Source organism: Peromyscus maniculatus, chromosome 5 (genome assembly GCF_049852395.1).
Source record: "Peromyscus maniculatus bairdii isolate BWxNUB_F1_BW_parent chromosome 5, HU_Pman_BW_mat_3.1, whole genome shotgun sequence".
Classification (NCBI taxonomy): domain Eukaryota; kingdom Metazoa; phylum Chordata; class Mammalia; order Rodentia; family Cricetidae; genus Peromyscus; species Peromyscus maniculatus.
In genome coordinates, this window is record NC_134856.1 from 73,408,619 (window position 1) to 73,419,236 (window position 10,618).

General features: G+C 43.0%; 1 pseudogene; it reads right to left on the reverse strand.

Moving 5' to 3' along the window:
* Positions 1-9,589: 9,589 nt before the first annotated feature.
* On the reverse strand, positions 9,590-10,025 carry LOC121829767 (translation machinery-associated protein 7 pseudogene; annotated as a pseudogene).
* Between the last annotated feature and the right edge of the window lie 593 nt (positions 10,026-10,618).

The window sequence follows — 10,618 nt, forward strand, 5'->3', positions numbered from 1 at the left end:
AGGATTGTAGCGTGATTATTTTTTTGCTTAACAGCTAATGTCCACTTATAAACGAGTACATACCGCATTTGCCTTTCTGGGTCTGGGTCACCTCACTCAGGATGGGGAAAAAAAAATCAATGAAATGATTCCTAATACAGATCGGTGCCTAGCCCAATTGTCATCAGAGGGGCATCATCCAGTAACTGATGGGAGCACACGCAGGGACCCACAGCCAAACACTAGGCAGAGCCAGGGGGACCCCCGGAAGAAGAGGGGGAGGGGTAATTGTGGGAGCCTGAGGAATTGAGGCACCAGGAGGACACGGACCACAGAATCAACTAAGCGGGGCTCAGAGGGGCTCACAGAGACCGAAGCGACGAGCACGGACTCAGGCTGGGTCGGTCTGCGTTAGGGCCTCTGCGTATACCTTATGGTTGTGTAGCTTGCTGTTCTTGTGGGACTCTCATCAGGGTGGGAGTGGGTTGTCTCGGGCTCTTTTGTCTGAGCTTGGGACCCCTTTCCTCCCACTGGGTCGTCTTGTCCAGCCTTGATAGGAGGGTTTGTGCCTAGTCTTATTATAATTTGTTAGGCCATGTTTGACGGATATCCCTGGAAGGCCTGATCTTTTTTTTAGGGAAATGGAGAAGGAGTGGACCTGGGGGAGAGTGGAAGTTGGGGGAAGGACTGGGAGGGGTGAAGGGTGGGGAAACTGTGGCTGGGATGTAATGTCTGAGAAAAGAATAAAAGAAAAAATAAAAAGAGGAAATTCAAAATTAAACCATCCAAAAAAATCACTTAAAAGGTAAATTACTTAATTTTTAAAAATTTTTCCAGGCAGGGTTTCTCTGTGGAACAGTCCTAGCTGTCTTGGGACTCATGTTGTAGACCAGGCTGACCTCGAACTCACAGAGATCCACCTGCCTCTGTCTCCCAAGCGCTGGAATTAAAGGTGTGCGCCATCACTGCCCGACTTATGTCAAATTTTTTAAAGTAAAAATTCACTTTTAAGGCTATTCTTTTGGAATAAAAGGAGCATTCGTAATGGTTCTCCACTTTTTGTAGGATGAGATCCCAGGTAAGTTTAAAAATGTAGGTTGAGAGTGCATTTCCTATACCTCACCTGCTGGGCGTCATGGCTTGTCAACATGGGTGATGTGGGGACCGTTGTTCCTCTTCTATGGTGTGGCTGTTGGGACCTGTGGTCACGGCTTTGGGCACAGAGAGGACTGTACAGCACATCGGCAGCCCCAGAAAGATCTGTGGTGGTTATCCTTGATTGTCAACTTCTCGGGATTGAGAATCACCATGGAAACAAACTGCTGAGCATGCCTCTGTTTCTAGATCACATTGACTGAGGTGAGAAGACCTCTCCTAAGAGTGAGTGGGTGGTACCCTGCGGCTGTCCCTCTTGGACTGAACACAAAGAAAAAGGCAGCTGAGCATCAGCCTGTAGCTCTCTGCCCCCTGAGCGGCTGCAGCTGTCTCGAGCTCCTGCTGAGATGACCTCCTGCCGTGATGCATTGTATCCCTGCACCGGGAGCCATGTAAACCTGTCCTTAAGTTGTTTCTGTCGGATGTTTTGTTACAGCAGCAAGAAAAGTAACTAATACAAGATCCAAGTTCAAAATTCAAGCTACAGTTTCTACTGGGTGCGTAACGCTTTCACACACAGTCATGAGGTTAAAAAAACAAAAATTCAGAAGTCAAACCATTACTGATCCAGGACCACCTCTACATGTTCTGTGCTTTGTAAGGAATGGAGTGTGTTCCATAGCAAGCTCTCTTAAAAGGAATAAATTTAAATTTTTATACATGCTATGTGTGGCACAATATATTGAGACAAACATTTTTCAAATGAAAATATAATACATTCTTTTAAAAAATTAGATTCGTGTAGTGTATTTTTATGTGTATGAGTGTTTGTTTGCACGAATGTATGTACCACCACATGTGTGCCTGGTGATCCTAGAGGCCAGAAGAAGGCACTGGATCCCCTGAAACGAGAATTACAGACAGTTGTGAACCGCCATGTGGGTGCTAGGAACTGAACCCCAGTCCTCTGCAAGAGCAGCCAGTTCTCTCAATTGCTGAGCCATCTCTCTAGCCCAATGTAATACATCCTTAGGTAAATAAGTCATATTTTTATTTACCACGAAATCTAAGCTGTAGTAACCAAGACCCTATTTTTGACAGCACGAACACACACAACCATGAGTACCTTGGATCTACAACACAAAATATTTCAAGATCTAAGTTCTACTTATTCAAAATTTAGTAATTAAAATTCATTTCTACACTGGGGTAGTACAACACTGATACTGTAATCCCAGTACTCAGGAGGCTGAAGCAGGAGATCACATGTTCAAGGCCAGCCTGTCCAAAACACAAAAGCAAACAAAAATTATCCCAAAACTTTGAGGTAGCACTACATATTTAAATTACATTACATTAATTAATTAATTGGTGTATGTGTCTGTATGCCATAGCACACCCGTGGAGGTCAGAGGATAACGCTCATGAGTGGGTTCTCACCTTCCACCATGTGGGTGCCTTTATCAAACTCAGACTTTCAGGCTTGGCTGAAAGTGTCTTTCCCCACTGAGCCCGCTCATGAGCCACGGGTTGTTATTTATAAACAACATGCTATTACAAATCTTTAATTTGTTCGGAATTGAAAGAAAATGTCTCTTCGGAAACCGAAGGCTGATTTAATGCTCTATTTCATGTTTTCACCAGCGAGGAGTCCTCTTTCTCAGGAGTCGCCAGATGTCTGCCCACATCAGAATCACCTGGCTAGAGAATGCGGACTGCATGCCCTTTCCCCGAGACTCTTTGATGGGAATTCCATCAGGTTTGTGCTGCTGGTACCTGGAACACGCTCGAGAACCATTGCTCTCTGGGCTCGGGCACAGTTCCCTCCACGCGTGCCAACGGTGACTTGGGTTGTTGACTTTCTTTGTAGGAAATCTTCCTGGTTCTAAAAATATCTGCAAGAGCAGTTCCACCTGCCATAATATTTAAGTCAGGGAATTTGTGCTAAGAGTCTCAGTGGTTGGCTTACTCTCCTGCGATTCTGAAATGGTGATGAGGTAACCACGCTCACCATCACCGTCCACTAACACCAGCGGCTGTAACCATGGAAACAACATGTTTAGTTACACTACTAATTTTAGGTGGATGGCTGCTTTCTACGTCCTAACACTTGGTCCTGCTGTGTTTCCCAGCCTGGCTGTCTAATGATGGCAGTGTCTGTTTTTTGAAGTATTTGTTTTCCTGCGGGCTTGGTGGGGTCCGTTTCTGGCCGTGAAGCTTGCCTTGGCCAACTAACACAGAAACATTTACTGGATTCATCATGAGTAACTAATAAATTAATGTAGGTGAAAGGAGTAGTTAATTAGTTCTAATCTTGGCAGGAAGGATCGTTAGTGTTTAATGAGAACGAATAATTTCATAAGACATGGAAATATATTGCCCCAAGCCAAATAGTTTATAACCATAGTATTGCAAATTACTACTTGAAATTAATGAGTGACATTTTCACATATTGTTAGACGGTCTATAATATGTTTTATGTTCTACCTCTAGGTCTAATAGCAGGTATCCGAGGGTCATGTAATCTCATTGTAAATTATTACAGCGGATCAGATGTGAACTTCGGTTGCACTATAAATTGCTGTTCTTCTTTTCCTAAGTAGCTTCTTCAACTTCACTTTAAATATTGCTTTTTCAGAGAGGCTTTCTCGGAGCCTCAAGATCCATCCATTCTCTCTCTCCTCTCTCTCTCTCTCTCTCTCTCTCTCTCTCTCTCTCTCTCTCTCTCTCTCTTTCTGTGTGTGTGTGTGTGTGTGTGTGTGTGTGTGAGAGAGAGAGAGAGAGAGAGAGAGAGAGAGAGAGAGAGAGAGAGAGAGAGAGAGAGAGCGCACTAAGGCTATTCCACATGCTAAGCTTTTACCACTGAGCTGCATCCCCATCCTCTCAATATATCTCATGGTGCCTGGTCCTTACTCTTTCCTGGCATTTCCCGAAATTTGGAGGCATATATTTACTTGGTATGTTTACATGGTGACCATTTCTGTCACTCATGTCATGAAGGCCAAAGAACAACAGGAATTATTTAATGAGTAAAGACTGTAAGTGTGGAGGGCAGGAGACACCCCCCAAAGTTTCAGTTTTCCCTCCCAGCTATTAATCTGTCAGAGATCAGTTGGAGGCATCAGGTTAAATCAACTTGGAAATGTTAACAGCCAGCGTTGAAGGCCTCTTTAAAGTCAGGCCGCACAGCCTAATACTACCACAAAGGTTGACTTGAGAAAATATTTAATAAAAGCAAATACCAGCTAGCACCATTTACTCTGTGTGTGTGTGTGTGTGTGTGTGTGTGTGTGTGTGTGTGTGTGTGTGTGTTTTGAGACAGGGTTTCTTTGTGTAGCCTTGGCTGTCCTGGAACTAGCTCTGTAGACCATGCTAGCCTCTAACTCACAGAGATCCGCCTGCCTGTGCTGCCTGAGTATAGGATTAAAGGCATGCACCACCACCCAGAAACACTGTTTTCTTTTGATCTTCGTCTTGAACAAAGATCACCCATGGTTTTCCCCTCTTAGCTAACATAATGAAAAATTTAAAAATTCTTAGCAGGCTGAGTTGGTGGTGCACGCCTTTGATCCCAGCACTCAGGAGACAGAGGTGGATTTCTGTGAGTTCCAGACCAGCCTGGTCTACACAGTGAGGTCCAGGACAGCCAAGGCTACTTAGTGAGATTATCTCAAAACAAAACAAACAAAATCTTAGCAGTTATTCCAAAAATCAATTTATTTTCAAGTAGAGTAACTTGGACAAAATATGCACAGGCTCAGTCTGTAATGAAATGAAAACTCTTGCTTCTTACCCTACTTTAAAATTTCTTCCCATAAGGCATGGCTGTGTTATGAAACAGAGACATCGGTACCTACCTGACAAGTCTGTTTTCATCACCTTCATTTCTCTTCCTCCTTCCACCCTGCATAGTATTGACATTAGAAGTACAGGGGTTTGGGGAATTGAACCCATGACCTTGGTCAAGCTCAGCACTTACTCTGCCATTGAGTCTAAGAGCTGCCATTTTATCTTCCTTAAACAGCAGCCTCAAGCTTCCCATGCATCCCCTCTGCCCCGCGCCCCCCCCCCAGCCTTCAGATTGGTTCAGAATCAAGTCCAAAGTCTGTATGACCTCACATCACTTCAACCAACACATCCAGGGTAGAATCCTCCAGTTCAAAGCATCCTTTCTACCACCAGACACATTTTCCTGACGATGTCCAGGGGGCTTTGTCTTCCCTTATGGAGTCTGGCCTCCTCACTTATTTCTATATCCCAGAATCACCTGCCTTTAGGTACCACTTCAGTTGTCTGTTCTCCATGGAGACTTCCAGAGCACCCAGGGGGATGGGGGGGAGACAGGACATTGTGGCATCACCACATTGTGTGACCTCTACTCTGTCTATGGTTATGCATATTAATGTTCACTTACACCCAATTTTACTTACTTAAAAAAAAAGGTTATTGAAAGTTTGATTTATTTTTTATCTCCCTCAAACACCTAGTGCAGTTCTAATGTTTCAGGATGCTATTATGTCAAAGGTAACTGGGTGGTTAATGCTGTCATTTAGTGATAAAGCACCATTCATTTCAGTACAAACTTGTTCGGTTTCTTCTGTGTTTGTATTGTTAAACACGGCTACATTTATTTGTTTGTTTATTGGTTTTTTGAGACAGGGTTTCTCTGTGTAACAATCCTGGCTGTCCTGGAACTCACTCTGTAGCCCAGGCTGACTTCGAACTCACAGAGATCTGCTTGCCTCTGCCTCCCCAGTGCTGGGATTAAAGGCGGGCGCCACTGCTGCCCGGCTATGGCTCCTCTTAAAGTGTCAAGGAAGGGTAAGCATTGAGGGAGGACAGAATGTGGGTAATGGACACTGGAGTCATGAGAGACAATATAAAGCAAATTGATTTTCTAGTTCTAACTGTTATGGATTTTTCATTTTTGGTAGTGGATAAGTACATAAAAATAAATTGATAGTGAAACTGTAAAATCTTATGTGAAGCTCCAGGGCTTCGGAATGGTTGTTCTAACTGGATAAAAGTTCATTGAGATGGATAGACTTTGGGTCTGTTTAATTTCACTGCATGTTTTACATTTGCAGCGTCTGTATAATAAAATTTTAATAAAAAAGCAGAATTCTGAAAATAAGTAGGTATATTCCTCTCTTTATCCTCCAAAATGCTGTTTGCTAAGACAACTTATTTCTTTATAATTTATGTTGGATATGAACAAATTGTCTTATGGATTAGATACTAACAGAAGCATAAATGTTGATTTTAGGCCCATCATCCAAGATGGCATTTAAAATCATTTCATATAAAATGTGTACAAGTCAGATACAAAAAGGAATTTATTTTAGTGATATGAAAACTTCAGAGTTCTTTTGAACCTAATCTGTTAAATGCTAGAAAAACAAATGAATTAAATCCTTAATTTTTTTATTAATTGTGTGTGTAAAAATTGCCACCTAATACAATAGAACTTTTAAAATTGTGTCTTACATGGGTCCAGAAACAGTAAGCAGTTTAGCCTTTAGAGATTAAAAAGACATTTAGTCCAGGCATGGTAACACACTTTAGAGGCAGAGGCAGGTGGATCTCTATGAGTTCAAGGCCAGCCTGGTCTACAGAGTGAGTTCCAGGACTGTCAAGGCTACATGGTAAAATCCTATCTCAAACCCTTCTCTTCCAAAAAAAGGAGACTTAGGTTTAAACTTTATCCTTATAGAAGATATATGACATAACTGAATTCTTTCAACTCTTACATTATGGTATATCTTGGTGTGTAGTGCTAAATTTTCTTGTGTTTATGTTATATTTCAGTAAAATCTAAACCAAAAATGGCCAATGCAGGGAATCAGCATACATCCTCTCAAAATGGCTTTCTGCCCCAGCCCTCACCTTCTACTTAAAAGTAGGTATGAATTCCCAGTGATGCTGAGATGCATCTATGAAAACAAATATTACTAACATAAGTCTCTTTATTGATTAGTTCCCCCCATGTATTTCCTAATCTCTTTCCCACACTTTTCCCCCACCCCTAGCCCAAATATCCAACACGTATGGTTTTGTTTGTTTGTTTATAGTTCACAGATACAGCTTTTCTAAAACATCACTAGCTCTCCATCCCACCTACCTCACTGAGCTTTATTTTTTATACAATGGTCCCTGTACCCAGGTAAAATGTTAAAACAAAGTCAAATTTACATGTTTTTTTCTTGCTTATCTTTTTTTTCCATTTTAATTCTTAGACCCATCCATAAACCTAATAAAGGAAAGTATTTCTTCCTTTTTAAAGTATTTTGTGACTTAACTCCTGTTTTCTTTCTTTAAGTCCTTAACAGCCCCAGAATGGTGTGTCTGGGTCTCTGAACACTGTCTGTGAAGGCATCCTGGCTATGGGGCCTCTGAGAACAGAGTGGGCAATTCTGCTAGTCCTTGTGCATTTGGGACTTCCTGAGGCTGGCACCAGGACCCCCCTTCTGCCTCCAGAGTCTCTCACAGCATCAATGCTGTCCATCCATCCATGCTGTCACCTTGGCTTTGGCTCTGTCTTTGTGTTACCCTTCCCAAGCACCAGTTACATGTTTCCCACCATCAGCTGAAATGGGACATCTTGTTAATCAAATTAAACCCAACATCCTTAGCACTGACCTTATCCAAGTCCTATCCTGCTTATCTGGACGTGACAGACTCCTTGCCACCTCTACAGAAGACCAGAACAAACACCTCTCCTGGAGACACCCATGCCACACTCTGCTGCCTGGTGCCCCTTCTCTCTTAATCACCAATCGTGTAGCTTTTGCTCAAAACAGCCTTTGTATCGATTAACATTCAGACTTCCAAACTGAACTTCAAGATCTTCTACCAGAAGACACCACGATGACATTGGCAGGACACAGATATGCCTCTATGGCCAAAATGAGGCAAACAGCAGGATAGTCAACCCAATCATTGCCGGAGTATTCCAGACATTCTCATGAGGCCAACCGGACACAAGCATTGTACTGGCTTTTGTCTGCAGAGGCCATGGTAACTGATCCCAGGACTGGGTTGATGGATCAGTGGATAAAGAGATTGCTTTGTAAGTGTGAGGAGCAGAACCTTCTAGAAGCCAGATGGGCATGTAGCCTCCTGCAGCCTCAGCACTCAGGGGGCAGAGACAAGTATCCTTTGAGCAGACTGGTTAGTTAACTAGCGTAGCAGGAATGTGTGATTGGGGTTCAGTGAGGGGTTCTGCCTAAATAAATAAAGAGGAAAGAGATCAAAGATGCCTGAGATCACAGGCTTCTTCATGCTTATATATATACAGGTCCATTCCCACACACATGCCCCCCCCCCACATATGACAGTAAAGCTCTTTCTTCATTTTTATTTATTAGTAAATATTAAGCTCTCTATACCATGCCAACCCAGTAATTTTAAATGTTATATAGAAAGAAGCATTAAATGGAAATCTGACAGATTCTCCTTTAAAAAAATACACTACCAGACAACTATTTCCAAGTGCCTTTTGCTTGTGAGACTTAGCAAGGTTCTGTTTGTTGGTCAAACTCACACACAAATTCTTGAGCTCTAAGTTCCTCGGGGAATTACAGGGTCAGGTGGGTACTTACTAACCATTAAGAGAGAAATTTAAAAACGTTTCTTTTCCATTTTTCCCTATGTGTGTTGTGCATCTGCGTGGGCATGCATGTGCAGGCGTACATGCAAATGTGTGTGTGTGTGTGTGTGTGTGTGTGTGTGTGTGTGTGTGTGTGTGTGTGAATGTGCTGGGGGAAGCCTGAAGTCAGTGTTGGGAATCATTTTAGATCACCCCTTACACCTTAATCATTGAGCCTAGGTCTCTCAGTCCAACCCAGAGCTCACTAACATGGCCATCTAGTCTGAGGCCAGCATTTCTGGGGGACCCTGGGGGTCTGGGGGGCCCTGGGGGTCTAGACTGCAGTCCTCAGCTTGTGCATTGAACACTTTAACTGCTGAGCCGTCCTCCTAGCACGACACCTTAGACTTGATTGGCCAAAGAAAACCATTCTGTTTGCCTCCTGGTTACTTAGCTCTCCTTCCCACCAGTCCTCAGGAACGTCGGTCAATGAGGAGTTGGCAGAAACTATCAAAATGCGTTCGGCTTTGTCTAGTGCACATAAGCCTCACACACTCACGTTGTGTGTTATTTCAAGGTTTCACTCATCTGAGATTAATAAAAATGAGAGCTACCTTTGCCTGTCCGGGGTTCTACACATGCACATACGACACCGGATTTAGCTTTTCTATTGCGCAGCTCCCGGTGAATACACTGAGTCCATTGCTGATACCAAAGCTCATCATTCAGCTTTTGAAACAGTGAACCATAAGAGGGCCATCTCACTCATTGATAGCTGCCTCGGGCTTTCTGGTTTTATTCCACTAACCTACTGAATGTAGGAATGAGTGACTAGAAGTCTTTTGTTTTGACTTTTTTTTTGCCATTGTTTTATATATATATATATATATATATATATATATATATATATATATATATATATATATATTTACAAAAGTTTATTACAATGTACAACAGGCTCCGGGATAACACTTCATTCTAACTATAGGTGGCAAAAATGTTATAGTAGGGAATCCAGATGTTTAACAGGCTCCAGGGTAACACTTCATTCTAGCTGTAGGTGGTAAAGATGTTATGGCAGGGCATCCAGATGTTTAAATAGGAATGGAAGAGGCTCACCATCATCTCAGATATGAGGAACAGCTTACTTTTTGCCAGATTTCTTAATTCCACCTGTGGCCAGGGGTCCCTTGCCCGAGGCCTTGGCTTTTAGCTCCTCCAGTTTCTTCTGCTCCTCCTTCTGTTTCTGCTTGAAAGCCTCATCTTCCTCGTCCATCTCCTTGGCCTGCTTCTTGGGCTGTTTCAGGGGCTTCTTTTTGCCACCTTCGCGGCCCGACATGGCGCCTACAGACAGCCCCTTCACCAGACCTTGTTTTGATTTTTTGAGGGTAGGTTCGTTTTATTTCGACCTCTAATGCTCTCTTAGCATGCCCTCTAGCCCTGCTATGTGCCTCCTTGAGCACAGGAGATTACAGTTGCCTGTCTCCTTTACCTTCTCAGAGGAGCCGGCCTGCTAGGCCAGGACCTTGAGGCTCTGCCGCAGCGCGTGTGTTTTTAGAAGATGCGTAGAACTCTAAAGTAGGATCTGAAGCGGTCATTCTGTTTCCAACTAACAATTGCTTGTGTATTTATTATGTTTTAATAATGTAAAAAAGGCCTCCAACCCACTGTGCAGCACACATATTAGGACCCCGACATCCTAAATCTCTCTCCCCTTGCTCTCCTGATGCTTGCGCTGACTACATTCTTTCTCCCTCCCATTCCATATGGTCTCCTTGCACCTATATGCTTTGTTGGAGGGCTTTTTCTGTTCCAACTGGGCTTCGCCACCACCCACCTTTCCATGCCAGTGAGTTATTGTTTAAAAACAGTTTGAGCATAAGTTTTTTTTTTTTTTTCTAGAACTTGCAACATAGAACTCATGAGGCTAAGCTTCACAGGAAATGAAAGACATAC